Raw genomic sequence first — 14515 nt, 5'->3', positions numbered from 1 at the left:
TGAAACAAAGTACCACAAACTAGGTGGCTAAAAACAATAGAACTTTATTCCCTCACAGTTCTGGATGCCAGAAGTCAAAAATCAAGATGTCAGCAGGGCCACACTCCCTTAAAAGGTTCTAGGGAAGGTCTCCTAGCAGCTGGTGGATGCCAGCCATCCTTGGTGATCCTTGGCTTGTAGCTGCATCACTCTAACCTCTACCTCTGCGATCACATGGCCATCTTCTCTGTGTGTTTCTGTGTCTCTGTGTGTCCTTTCTTCTTCTTATAAGGACGCTAGTCATATGAATTAGAGACCCACCCTAACACAGTATGACTTCAACTAATTACATCAGCAAAGACTTTATTTTCAAATAAAGTCACATTCTGAGGTTCCAGGTGGACATGAATTTGGCGGGGGGGACACTATTCAACCCAGTACAAGCACCTACACCATGCCAAGTGCTGTGGAGAGAGAAGATAAAGGGGACTAAACTTGCCCTGCACTTGGGTTGCTCACCCTCCAGCGATGGAGACCAGCAGGTGTGTGAGCATCCTGAGAGTGGTAAACATGTTGCTGGCCTGGCACGATGGAGGTGTCTCACCCAGCTTAACAGGGTCATGGAGGCAACCTGCAGGCTGACTTTGGAAGGTCTGGCAGGAGGCGCCAGGTAGAGGAGGATGGGAGGGCAGCAGACAGAGGGAAGGACATGTAGATCCAAGGGACTGGTCATAGGGGGAACAGGACTGGTTCACGGAGACAGGAATGTGGGATCCGAGATGGGCAAGAGGGACAGATGAAGCCAAACTGTTGGATAGGGGCAGGTCAGGAAGGTCCCGTGTGCTAGTCTAAGAGAGCTGGGATTTGATCCTACGGAGCTCAGGGAGCCACTGGCATCTTTTAATCAAGGAAGGAATGCAGTCATATTTGCATGTTAGAACAATCACTCTGGAGCAATGAAAAGGATCCACTAGAAAGGTTAAGATTAGAAATGGGAAGTCTAAGCAAAAGACAAGGAATGATAAGTTTCGGGCATATGACAGCAACCATGGGGGTAGAGAGAAGAGAACCGATTTAATGTTTATTCAGAAGAGGGAATCGGCAGAACTTCTTGATAGATGGAATGCTGGATGCTGGGTGTGAAAGAGGAGTTGGTAATGACATCCACGGTGCTCTTTTTGGTTGTTTGTTTTATTTAAATTTTATTTCTTGGGGTCATCCATGAACTCTCTGGGAATGAACCAAGGACAGAAGCCTAGAGACTTCAATACTTAAGAAGCAGGAGGAGAAAAACCAGCTAGGAAAGAATTCAGAAAACAAAGTAGTCAAGTGACAGGAGAACTGGAATTACACATGGGGAGCGTCAGCAGAGGTCCCCTGGGACACGGTGGGAATGGGTGCCTGCGTGGTGGTATTAGCCTGAGGAGGGGGCTCCCCAGGAAGGAAGGCCCCTGGGCAGGCAGCTTGGAGACCCAGGAAGGAGGTGGGTTGGAGACTAGGACCAAATAACCTTACACTGGGCAATTTGCCCAAGTCTTGATGTCCCCAGAACAATGGGTTCAGGTCAGTTCATTCATTTGTTCAATTAACTAGGGTGACCAATTGTCCATTCTGGTTTTCCCAGGACTGTTCTGGTTTTAACACCGAAAGCCTAACATCCCAAGAAACCCTTCTGCCCTGGGAAAACTGGTTGGTCACCCTAGTTAACAAGCATTTCCTGCACTTCTGCCACATGCCACACACTGTGTCGGATGGCACGGAACTTAATAATACTCAGAGCAGGCTTTTGAGCACCCCACAGCCTGGAGGGGAAATAATGGGTTACAAGTGCTTAAAAACTGGCAGAGGGTGGGTTGAGATTCCTCTCTCTCACTGCCAAGGGCAAGTTAAAGGAAGGTGGTTTGGATATAACTTAGGCCAGGGATGGAAAAGACTTTCTTTAAAGCAAAATAAGGCCGTGACATGAGTCCATAAGAGAGTATGTTAGTAGGAGAAATATTAATTTCTTGTATAAAATTAAGATGGGCAGGAGTTAAGCTTTTTCTGTTGTTTAACCCAATAAAAGCAGTGTGAGTTTTCAAGATGGTTATGTTATAGTGAGAAATAATTTCTTTTATAAAGCTGCAGACAGCCGGGGTCGGAAGGAAGGGAAGAAGTCCACGCAGGGTAAAACGTGCTTGGTTTTCGATACTGCAGGAGAGAACCAGTCACAGCTTGGAAAGGAAAACCCTTGTCGAGTCTCCCCTTCAATCCCCACCCTCACCCCTGTATTAGTTTCCTAGGGCTGCCAACAAACGACCACAATCTAGGTGGCTTCAAATAACAGAAATCCACTCTCTCACAGTTCTGGAGCCCAGAAGTTTGAAATCGATGCACTGGCAGAGCTGTACTCCTTCTGGAGTCTCCGGGGAGAGGGGGGTGGGGGGGCCCGTTCCTTGCCTCTTCCTGCTTCTGGTAGCTATTGGTGTCACCTGACGTTCCTTGATGTGTAGCCGCATAACCCCAATCTCTGTCTCCATGCTCACACGGCCTTCTTCCTGTGTTTCTCCATACGTCCTCCTCTTCTGTCTGTCTGATGTCCCTCTGCCTTACTCTTATAAGGACAGCTATCATTGGATTAAGCTTGCCCCTCCCCCCAGGCAATCCAGGATGATCTCATCTCAAGATCCTTAAGTTACAACTACAACTGAAAGAACTTTTTTCCCCAAATAAGGCCATATTCACAGGTTCCATGGATTAGGACTTGGACCTATCTTTTTGGGGGTCATGATTCAACCCACTACACTTCTATTAATATAATCCAAGCACATTTCCCCCTCCTGTGTGTTGTGAGGGGCAAGGAGAGCAACCTGACTCTGACAAAGAGCCCACCCTCTCTCAGCCCCAGCTGTATAGCAGCATAAAAGCCATTGATAAGGCCTCCATGTATGGTTGTCCAATGTGTGCACTGCACAAAAGCCCTTGGCTAGGGGGTACTGAAATACAGCCTACTCTCTGCAGGCCAAACCATGTGCCTTGTCAGTACTGCACCCACTGGAAGAAAGGGACACCTTTTTCCTTCTGGGCAAAGGGACTGCCTACATCCCAAGCAGTGTGCCCACTCAAACGGGGCTCCTTTTTCTGATTTGAACAAAAGTGCTACCTGGGCTAGAGGAGAACCTGGACATTGACTTTCATTAACTCAGCTGTGTTTGCCAGTGCCCAATTAGAAGTGATGGTACAAGCTAATGATGGAAATTTTTCAGGACCATGTAAAATGTGCCAGACATCAGGAAAGATGGAGAAGGGACTGATTATTTCTTTAGGAAGCAGTACGGTGAAGAGGGAAGCAAGGGGGATCATTGCAACAAGTCGTGAGTTAAAGGGAGAGAGCTGCTATAAGCAGAGGGAAGGTCCACATCCTGGACAGCCTCCATGTGAGCACACCCTCATCCCCACCCCAGCCTCCTAGGCAGCGAGGTTTCATCCCTTCTGTGACAGGAAGGGGCAATGCAGCCAGACTGAGACCTGCTCTCCAAACCCACCTGCCCCTGTCCCACTCTCTGTAAGACGTTGAAGTAATCACCAGAACCCCCTGCTTGGTAAAGACCTGCTTGAATGTTCACTGGGAGCCAATATGCCTTCGCTTTGAAGAAAGCTGAGTGCTCTGGTATCTGAGCCAGATGGAGAAAGGCAGTGGCGTCCTTCTCGTGGCCAACTGTGTGTCCAGCAGCAGATAGCCTTGGGCAATGATCCCCCAACTCAGACTGCCCAGAGACCAAGCCACCACCCACCCTACAGGAGAAGGGGACAGGGAAAAGGAAGCCTCTCCTTCTGGTGACACTGCAATCCCTTAGGTGTGTACAACCCAAAAATCTTTCTATATCCACTATTTTATTGGAGCCTCACAACAATGTCCCGTGACAAGCCAATTTTACAGATCTGGAAACTGAGTTTCAGAGATATGACAGTCTTGCTCAGAGGCAGGGCTCGCTACTCCTGGTCGGGTTTTGCATTCACGGTAGTGATTTTCTGCTTCCTGTCTTTCTGCACAAGACATGCTGAGAATCTGAAGGCTGGGCTCTAATCTAGACCCCCCTTGTAGAGGTCTCAGGGCATGTCACTTAACCCAGCAGGAGCATTTACTCTGTAAATAAAAAGGAATAACAATAATCTTCCCCATGATGTCACTGTGGACTAGCCAATAAAAAAGATTAAAAAGCAATTGCCAACAATTGAAATCAAATACATAAGAGTAAATAGCTATGTCTGACTAACTTCCATGGGAATTTAGATATAATTAAAAAAAAAAAAAAAAGACCAATCCCTAGATATTCATGAGAGTTAGAGGGAGTCATTAGTGAGATGGAAAGAAAAGTGGATTTTCCTGATAGTTTTATTAATAAGAAAAAGAGTAGATGTGTATAGTTTGTCCAAAAAATGAGATTTTCAGGAGCATATGGCAAATTAATCATTAAGACTCTCTTATGGCTCAGACCCACTTAATAGGTTCTCTGTGGTGTGTGTACGACAAACCTGTAAAAATTACATTACAGTGACTATTAAACGATTCATCAGGGTCACTTCCCCAGTAGATTTAGAATCTGGTGCTTATTCACGCTTCCCCTTTGGTAAGCTTTATTACCACAACTGTGTTTGCCAGTGGCTAATTAGAGGTGATGGTACAAGCTAATTGATAAAATTTTTCAGAAACATGCAAAGTATTTATTTTGGGAGGAAGGGGAAATTACAGTTCCATCTTTGGCAGCAGCGGGATGCATTGTGATTTTAACAAATGGTGTGGCCGCTGGTCCTAAAGAGTTCAGGATCAGTTTAAGATGCAGAGTGATTGGCTGACAGTGTGGACCCTGAGAGAGGTCCACCTGGGAGGTCCACCTGTGGACCCTGGGAGCTGAGATGCTATTGTTGTTCCGGATACCCCGGAACACGCAGGCTATAGTGGGCTCGTGCTTTGTGTGGCTTTAAATTCCCATGGCTTGGATTTGGTCCATGAGGACTTCTTCTCTCTTGTAACCCTTAACCATAGCAGGATGCGGAAAACCATGGGGGTGGCAAATTGAACCAGGTTCACCTGGGATGTCAGAGATTGGCGAGACCAGCGCAGATGGGCTCCAGGTGATAAGAAAAAGTGCAATCTGTAGGTAAAGAGTAGACTTCAAAGAGCAGAGGATAGTTATTTGACAGTAGAACACAAAGACGAGGGATTCAAGAGAGGCAATGCTTAGAAATTCAGGAAGGTAACCCTGGGAAGTCTGACAACCAATAACCAAGGCTTGTACCCTAGAATGGGGGTCATGATTGAGACTGGCCCCTAGGGAAGAAGAAGGTAGAAGGTGGGGGAAGAGAAGAATCAAGGTTGGTCTCAAACACAAAGAGGACCCAGCAGTAAGAGAGATGATGCTGAGTCCTTGAGAACAGGAGTTGGATAACTCACTCTTGATCCAGACAGCTACCTTTACAGCAACCTACACTTCATGATATTTTGTTGGGTTGAGCAGCATCCAATGCCCTCAGCATCCATTCCCACTCCTGGTGCGCCTTCCCATTCAGAGGAGGCTGGAAATAGACATTACAGATCCATGGCTCGCTTGCAGCTAGGGTTTGCCATACAAATTAGGTTCTGCCAATTCGATGCGCTCATGCCAGATTTGAGTGGGGGAAGTGAAGTGCAGACCAGTTGCCTGCTGTCTTTACTGCTCCTCCAGGCAAGAAAGATCATGGGGATATACAACTGTAGCAGCCCTGAGAATGCACCTCCCACTTCTCCACTGCGGGACTGGCATCCACCCAGCACCCTGCTGCTGTGCTCTGAAATCAACCATCACATTGTCACATTCATCCCCGGAAGCCACACTTCCCATGGGCTGGGAATTATCTCATTTTATTTAATTCTCACAATGAAGCAGGTCTTCTTATTACTAGCCCCATTTTGCATTTAAGGACATTGAACTTAGATTATGTAATTTCCCTAAAGTCACAAGGTTAGTGAAGGGCAGGCTCTCCTGCCAGATTTATTATGCATGTACCATGTACCACAGGCCAAGCTACAGCCAACAGACAGGTTATTTCACACGCTCCTCACTGTAAACGCATTGCCAGAACCAGGAGTTCAGCAGGGGTGGGCTTGGCTTAAATGGCTCTGATTAAGAAAACTTAATTGTTGCATTTTTCAATGTTGTTGTCATATCTATAATAATTAGGATTGCTAGATAAAATACAGGACACCCAGTTAAATTTGAATTTCAGATAAACAATGAATAATTTTTAGCATAAGTATTCCCAAGGCAATATCTGAACACATTTAGACTAAGAAAATGATTTGTTGTTTATCTTAAATTCAGATTTACCTAGGTGTCCTGTGTTTTTGTTTGTCAAATCTAATGAGTCTAACAATTAACAAACCCCTTCCAAACAGAGGGAGTGTTGTCCAAAGCCACGATGCAAAATGAATTTCTAAGCATTGCCTAAAGAGGAAAGCCAGGAATTCTTAGAAGAAAGATAACAATAACAACAATAGCTGATTTAGTGGACACCTTTCTACTTGGCAATAACTTTCCTAAGGCCTTTCATGTAATAACTCACTCTAACCTCACAATGAGCCAATGTGGCAGGCGTTACCATTATTCCTCTCTCACATACAACTGAGACAGAGAGAAGCCTGCCCAAGGACAGCTGGCCAGCAAGCCGAAGGGCTGGAACTCCAGCCATGGTGGTCAGTTCCCGATCCTGGGTGCTTAACCATTACCCATTCGCATAGTCAGCAAGGGTCAATTTACCAAATTAGACAAGGAATATCCAACTCAGGTTGACACAAATGTTATAGATTCCCTCGTCATTTGTTCTTTTCCAGTTACCCACAATCTAGGCTTCATCTCCCTAACTGGCGTCATACCCATTCTCTCCTGGTCTGGCAGCAATCCAACCAGAGCCTGTATTTTTTAACTACAATTTTCTTTTTACAAAGTATCGTATGTTTACCTTTTGAAATTCTGAAATACAAAAAAGAGGGAAAACTTTTTTATAGAAAGTATAAAGAAAGTTAAAAGCAACTTTATTTCCATTTTTTAACATGCTATAAAGTCTTCTTGTCTTTCTTTAGACACATATATGTTCTTCTAATTTGTTTTTTTAGACAATATCTGAATCACACCATATACAGTTTTGTGGCTTCAGTGAACATTGAACATTGTGAACATCTCCTCTTTCCCACAAGTGGTCTTTGAGCAGGCTATGCACTGAATTCTATGCCCCCAACATTTGCATGTTGACGCCCTAACCCCCAATGTGACTGTATTTGGAGTAAGGAAGTAATTAAGGTCAAATGAGGTTGTAAAGTGGGGCCCAAATCCAATGGGATTCGTGCCTTTATAAGAAGAGACACCAGAGAGCTGGCTCCCTCTCTCTGTCTTGTGAGGACACAGCAAGAAGGCAGCCATCTGCAAACCAGGGAGAGAGCCCTCACTAGAAATCGACCCGGCTAGATCTTGATCTGGTACCTCTAGCTTCCAAAAGTGTGAGAAAATAAATGTCTGTTGTTTAAGCCACATAGCCCTTGGTATTTTGTTATGGCAGCCTGAGCTAATACAGAGAACATGGGTTTTTCAGAACTATAATACTCTATCTGATGGATATACAAAAATTTATTCAACAAATTTCCTTATGCTAATTCTGTAAACTGTCTCCAAATTTGCACTTTTCACAAGTAACACGTATTATAAGTAATCTTTCCAGCCTCTTTACCTTAGGAAAAATTTCTAGAGGCCGAGTTAGTGGTAGTGTCCTGGACTGTCCTGGTTTTGCACAGACAGCCTCACATCCAGGGAAACCCCTGAGTTCTGGCAAATCAAGACAGCTGGTCACTATACCCCTCAGTCAATAGCAACGTACTTTCCAAAGCCTTCTGACATGTACTGTTGGATCACCCACCAGACATGTGCTAATTTCCACATCTACCACATAAGAGGTTTCCCTTCTGAGGTATAGAACCTTATCTGTAATTTACATTAACATGCTTCAGCACAGATAGGAGAAATATGAGGTGTAAATTAAAAGTAGTCTATACCCTAGAAACAGTTAATTAATATGTGAAGTACCCTAATCATGAATCCATATTGCAGAGGTAGCTGGTTAGCATTTGAAAGACCCTAATCAGGAGCCTGCACTCCAACTCCAGTGCCTGCTACAAGCACCGTGACAAGTGCTTGCTTTAAATACCACTATCTGAAGCTGCATATTGAGCTTGTTAATTAGCATAAGGAATATTAGAAATAATGTTTCATCAGTGAAATGCAAGCTATTCAAGAATCATTCTGCCTTGCATTAACAGATATTTTGAAAAATCTGGTATCAAAATCCAGCAACCTTGGGAGTAATACTTTACACCTTTGGAGTGATACTCTAGGTCAAGAACTCCATTTGATCCCATCACCCTTACATTTATCAGAGGATCACAGAGGTTTGGAAATGGGGTGCCTTTTGGGGTTATCACAGTGATTAAGGGGTAGTGGATGGAGAGGATGGCTAGCAGAATTCATCGCCTGGGTCCAGGGTTGCTAAATATCCTACAATGCCCAGGAAAGTCCAACACCCAAAATGCCAGGGATGCTGGAGAAGTTTAGCCAATGAGCAGAACCTTGTGGCATTTTTGCCTCAAAGTGAACCTTCTAGGCTGGAGAACCCCAAGGACGGAGGGTCCACACTTCAGTGGGCTTACAAAGCAGATTGACCAGTCTTTGTGTCTGTTTCCCGTTATTGTGTTGGGGTTTTTTTGTTTGTTTCTTTATTATTTTGTTGTTGTTACATGTGGTTGAATTTGGTCCAAGACTTGCTTGTATTGTAACACATCACCTAGAAGTGAGGTTTAGAGGAGGAGACCTACTGCCTTCACTGACCTCTAATCATTGGAAACCATGAACATTCAACAAAAAAGAAGCTGCTCATGGTGGACAGGCAAATCAGTCAAGGTCAGGTCACAAAAACGGGTATCTTTAATGTCTGCTTTAACATGTCAGTATCCCTTTTAGTGCTCTTAAATACCAAGAAAAATGAAATGCAATGAAAATAAAGCTGGTAAGTTCCTCTGTTTTATTTAAAACAATGCATAAGGCAAAATTGTCTGATGCTACTGTTTACTGAAAAATATGCCAGATGAATGTGACAGTGTGCATATGTGCATTCTCCTTGGTAAATCCAGTTATACATGTGCCCATCTTGTTTAACTGATGGGCCAGCTTTAAATTCAGTCTTCAGATAAGCAGAGTGAAACTCAGAAGCAATGCCACTGCTGGTAGGTAAGATCCCCACAAAGAGAGGTCTTCCTCACCACCACCACCACCGCCACCAAAGACAGCCAGCAGAGGCTTATGTGGATGAGGGCAAATCCCCTACGACAGTGAATCTCAAACCCAATAGGGTATCCAAATCCACTGGAGGGCTCCTTAAAACACAGATCACTGGGCCCCATGCCCAGAGATACTGATTCAGGAGGGCTGAGAATCTGCATTTCTAACAAGCTCCCAGACGCTGCTGACGCACCTAGTCCTGGGACTACACTTTGAGAACCATTGCTCTGGTCCTCATCCTTGGCTGTACATTAGAACCAGCTTTTAAACCAATCAAGACCCAGCCACACCCCAAGATGACTGTGTCAGAATCTTGGGGGGTGAGGCCCTGGCCCCAGGATTTTCTTTAGCCTTCCTTAGGGAATTCCAGAGTAAAGTCAAGGTTGAAAACTACGCTTCTAGAAGGAGGCCAGAGTCAAGCTATATCCAGCTTGGAAGTCCCAAGCTCGATAATATCAGCAGTAATAATAATAACAGTAGATGCTCTTTATTATCTCTGACTGTATACCAAGTTCTGTCCTAGGCCTCCTTTAAGCATTTTAATTAATCTGTACAATAACCCTATGAAATTGGTATCTTTGACCTTTTTTTTAACAGATGAAACTCAGGCTCTGAGGGGCCAAGCAGCTGACCAAGGAAATAAGTGGTGCATTCAAACCCAGGAGGATGTGATTTCAAAATCCGTCTTTCTTAACGACCACATAATGCTTCCTCCTGTCATCCAATCAAAGGGGTAGGTGGAAGCCAGAGCGAACATGAAGGATTAAAAAGGGGAAAAGGGAATTCCCTGGCGGTCCAGTGGTTAGGACTCCGTGCCTTCACTTCCGAGGGCCCGGGTTCAGTCCCTAGTTGGGGAACTAAGATCCCACAAGCCAGGCAAAAAAGAAGCGGTGGGTGGGAAGGGGAACAAACCTAAGAGGACTTGAGAAAAGGAGAAATGAGCCAACAAGAGGAGGCTGGGGCAGTTCTAGAGGTGGTGCCAATGCCCAGGACGCCACCTTGGGTCATCCTCTTATAGACCGCAGACAGATGGGGTCCATTCGAAGGGCCTCAGTGAGCAGGATGTAAAGGAACAATGACGGGATGGTGATCTTTACATGCCGACACCCCACGTTCCAGGTCAGGTAGAGACATCTACAGAGTTGATGCCATCGTCAGCAGGGGAAAATCCAGGTGACCTCGTTCCCTGCCCACAAGGAGAATGAGGACTTCACGCAGCCTGGGTAGGGGTGAGGGGGGCAGACATGGGTTCATGACTTTAAAGGAGGTCTGGGATGAGAGGATGTGAACTGGGTCTGGGAGGCTTCGGGACAGAAGGGGAGCTGGAATCTGGAGACTTCTGGGTTCTCCTGATGCCCAGAGTCTGGGAGCCTTCAGGGAGCTAAACCAGCCCCTGAGAACCATGGGCAGTGCCCCTCGAATCGCACAAGTGGGAGGGCCTCGGAAGCTTTTCTCCTCGTGAGGCTCCTACGTTCCGGCTGCCTGCAGTTGTCAGGCATCTTCCATCACAACGGACCTGCACCTGGTTGCAATTAGAGTCACTTGGAAACGTTTATGATAGCAGTGCTCAGGCCCCTCACCCATAGATTATGATTTAATTGGTCTGGGGTTAGGTCCAAGCATCTTTTTTTTTTTTTAATGTTCCCCAGATAATTCTAATGGGCAGCCACGTTCTAAGAGATCCATAATTTACTTTAAAATACCTCAGCACAGACAGTGTGGTGTTATTACATTTTTAGATTAAGCCAGTAGTTCTTGACCTGGGCTGCATGCTGAAGTCACCTGGGGATCTTTAAAAACACCAGTGCCTGGATGCCACCTCCAGAGAGTCTGATATACTTGGTCTGCAGGTGCAGCATCAGCATCAATGGTTTTAAAATTTCCTCCAGGTGACGCCAATAGGTGGTCAAGGATGAGAACCGCTGGATCAAGTTCTAGCCCAGAAACTGAGAGTATACTGAAGTGTGCAAAGTTCGGGGGTGGTCAAATGGCGTTCTAATCCAGATACTCATTCTTCAAGAGTAGCCTATCTCAATAAAAAATGAGTGCTTTGGGATTCCCTGGTGGCACAGTGGTTAAGAATCTGCCTGCCAATGCAGGGGACACGGGTTCGAGCCCTGGTCTGGGAAGATCCCACATGCCGCGGAGCAACTAAGCCCGTGAGCCACGGCTACTGAGCCTGCGCGTCTGGAGCCTGTGCTCCGCAACAAGAGAGGCCGCGATAGTGAGAGGCCCGCGCACCGCGATGAAGACTGGCCCCAGCTCGCCGCAACTAGAGAAAGCCCTCGCACAGAAACGAAGACCCAACACAGCCAAAAATAAATTAATTAATTAATTAAAAAAAAAAAAATAAGCGCTTTGCAAATTAGCATACTGGATATCAAAAATGAGTTTTATGAAATAACATGAGTATTACAAATCGGCTCTCACTGGTGAAATTATAGTTATAGAATATATATGTATTGACTAATAATATTTTAGAGACACTTCCTACCTTTGCATGAATAGGGTAGGAGAATCCAGTGAGGCCGATAACCTTTAATCTTAGGGATATTATATTAGGGATATTACATTAAGCATATATTAGGGATATATTGCCCTGAGCTAATCTGTTAAGTGGTTCCATGTTCAGCAATGAATTCTCAAAGATTCTGCCTAATGCCAGCTGTATGCGTGACAGGAGCACTGCCTTTACATCAAATGAACCTTTGATGCAAAGTGTTGATTGAGCACCTAAGAGCAGACTTCCTTAAGCTTACAGAACAGATCATATGATTTTGGTGGCGGGGCGGAGGGGTGTAATAGCTTGCTTATAAGCATTTAGTTAGTAAATGTTTGTACATCTAGCAGAATGTGCATATGTCCAAAAACCCAAATGTATTAGTGAAGTTGAAGAAGTGTCTAACTCACCCACCCACCCCAGGGCAGCCCTGATGTCTGTCAGCTCAGAGCTGGCCTGGCTCTAACAGGAAACCTGTGCTGTTCTCCTGTTGAGCACAAACAGCGCCACTCTGACTGTGGTGAGTGAGACAAAAAAAAAAAAAAAAAAAGGCCACTCTGGAACCGTGTCTGAGCACAAAGATAGGAGCGCCGTCCAAACCACAAAAATGGCCAAGCATCCCGCTTACCCTGCTAATGGAGCGACTGGGGCCTCTTCATCCATTCCGGCTTTAGCCCCACTATGTTGTTCTCACCTCAGAGATAAAACTTACTAGGCTATACTCAACCACAGATTAGTCCCTCCATCTTTCTGATAGCACCCAAACCAGAGCGAAACCATGCTTCTTGAACTCTCGCCCAAATCACCCAACATAAACCCAGATTCTAGGACCAGCCCTTCCATAACCTCCTTACTGGGACCCTCCAAGAGTCCCCATTTTGTTCTGTCCCCCTTGGTGCAATGAACCAAATGCATTCTTCTTCTATTCTATGTTACTGCATAATAAATCACCATACATTTAGAGGCTTAAAAATAGGAGAGACGTATTATTTCATAGTCTCCCCGGGACGGGAGTCCAGATGGTTAGCTGGGTCCTCTTGTCAGGCTCTCACAAGGCTGAAATCAAGGTGTCAGCTGGGGCTACATTCTCATCTGCAGCTTGGGGTTTTTCCAAGCTCGTTCAGATTGTTAGCAGAATTTGGTTCCTCCTAGTTGCAGGACTGAGGTCCTGTTGTTCTTGTTGGCTATTGGCTGCTGACCTGGGGTCATTTTCATCTTTGAGAGGTCACTCCCACATCTTAGCCACATGGGTCCCCTCCATAGGCAGTTCACAACATGATTGTGATGCTGTATGAGCTCCCTGATGTTTTACCTTCTCTGATGAGTTCACCTGATTAGATCAGGCCCACCCAGGATAATCTGCCTTTTGACTCATTAGTAACCTAATCATGGGAGTGACATTCCAAGATATTCACAGGTCCCACTTAGATGGAGGGGGGAGTAGAGGGGAGGGGGAATGATACAGGGCTTATCCACCAGGGGGCAGGAATCTTGGGGGGACATCTACCTATCACACCAAGAAACACTTCAGCTCTCATTTTCTATCAAAATTAGCCTAAGACTTGTGCACAATCAGACTACATCAAGTCACTTCATAACACCAGGATGGGAGACCATGGGTCTGACTTGCCAGGAGACTTTATTGAGCTGCATCCAAACAGTCTGGGTGAATCATTCCCCTTTTTCAATGGCAGAGACATTGAAAGCCTCTTCCACCAAAGGCAGATAGAGCTTGATACCCAAGGGAGTAAAAAGAAGCCTATTTGCTCAGTGACCTAGTCACCAAATTTAAACTGCTTTCTAAATGATGTATTCCCAAACTATAGCAATTTTACCCGTTTACTTAAGTTAACCCTAAAGAATATTCTCCTTGAGTATATTCAACAAATATTAATATTTTCTGTTAGATATAAGAATGAAGAGCCCTTCTCCCCTTCTATTAGAAGGAAAGAATACTTGCTAAGTGAGCAAATAAATGGTATTTTCATATCTTCAATTTTGAGCACCTCCTGCCCCATGAGTCCAATTTAAATTATCCCTTTGGCAGAAAATATCACAATGGTTGGGGACCTGGAATTCACATCCAATTGAAGTACCTCTATGAACTACAACAGGCTGATTTTCCCCTGAGGAGATGTCCCTATGACCCCAATTATCCTTTAATGTGTGTGAATTCTCCAATTATCTTCTTTTAGGCTTTTACTCAAATTATCAGGATTATTCATTATTCATTTTTTGAATAAATATGTCTTGAGCGCCAACTATATGCTAGGTTCTCGTATGGAGATCCAGCAGTGGACCATAGAAATGTCCTCCCTCATGGAGTTTTCAATACAGCAGACACACAGATGTTCAACAAAAAATCCAAAAATTAATATGTAATTACAAATTCTGATGACTATTAGGAAGGAAAAGAATAAGAGAAAAAAAAAACCATGTGCTTGTGATAGTTATAGTAAATTTGAAGTGAAAATTGTGAGTTTGGACATTTTCTCTTTTCTCCTATCTCTACAAAGATTGTTTAGGAAGTATGCCCAATAAAATAAAATCACTATCGCAAAGAGATGCCTGCACTTCCATGTTCATTGCAGCATTATTCACAATAGCCAAGACATGGAAACAACCTAGGCGTCCATCAATGGATAAATGGATAAATAAAATGTCACACACACACGCACATACACACACACACACA

The 14515-nt window shown here is 44.7% G+C and overlaps 1 long non-coding RNA gene across 1 annotated transcript in view; it reads right to left on the bottom strand.

Annotated features, from left to right (window-relative positions):
- Positions 1–14515, bottom strand: part of LOC309665076 — a 236336-nt gene that overhangs the window by 153792 nt on the left and 68029 nt on the right. The window lies entirely within an intron of this gene.

This window comes from Balaenoptera physalus, assembly GCF_965194825.1.
Source record: "Balaenoptera physalus genome assembly, chromosome: 7".
NCBI classification, from domain to species: domain Eukaryota; kingdom Metazoa; phylum Chordata; class Mammalia; order Artiodactyla; family Balaenopteridae; genus Balaenoptera; species Balaenoptera physalus.
The sequence above is the reverse complement of the archived record's forward strand: the minus strand, read 5'-3'. Positions and strand labels throughout refer to the sequence as shown.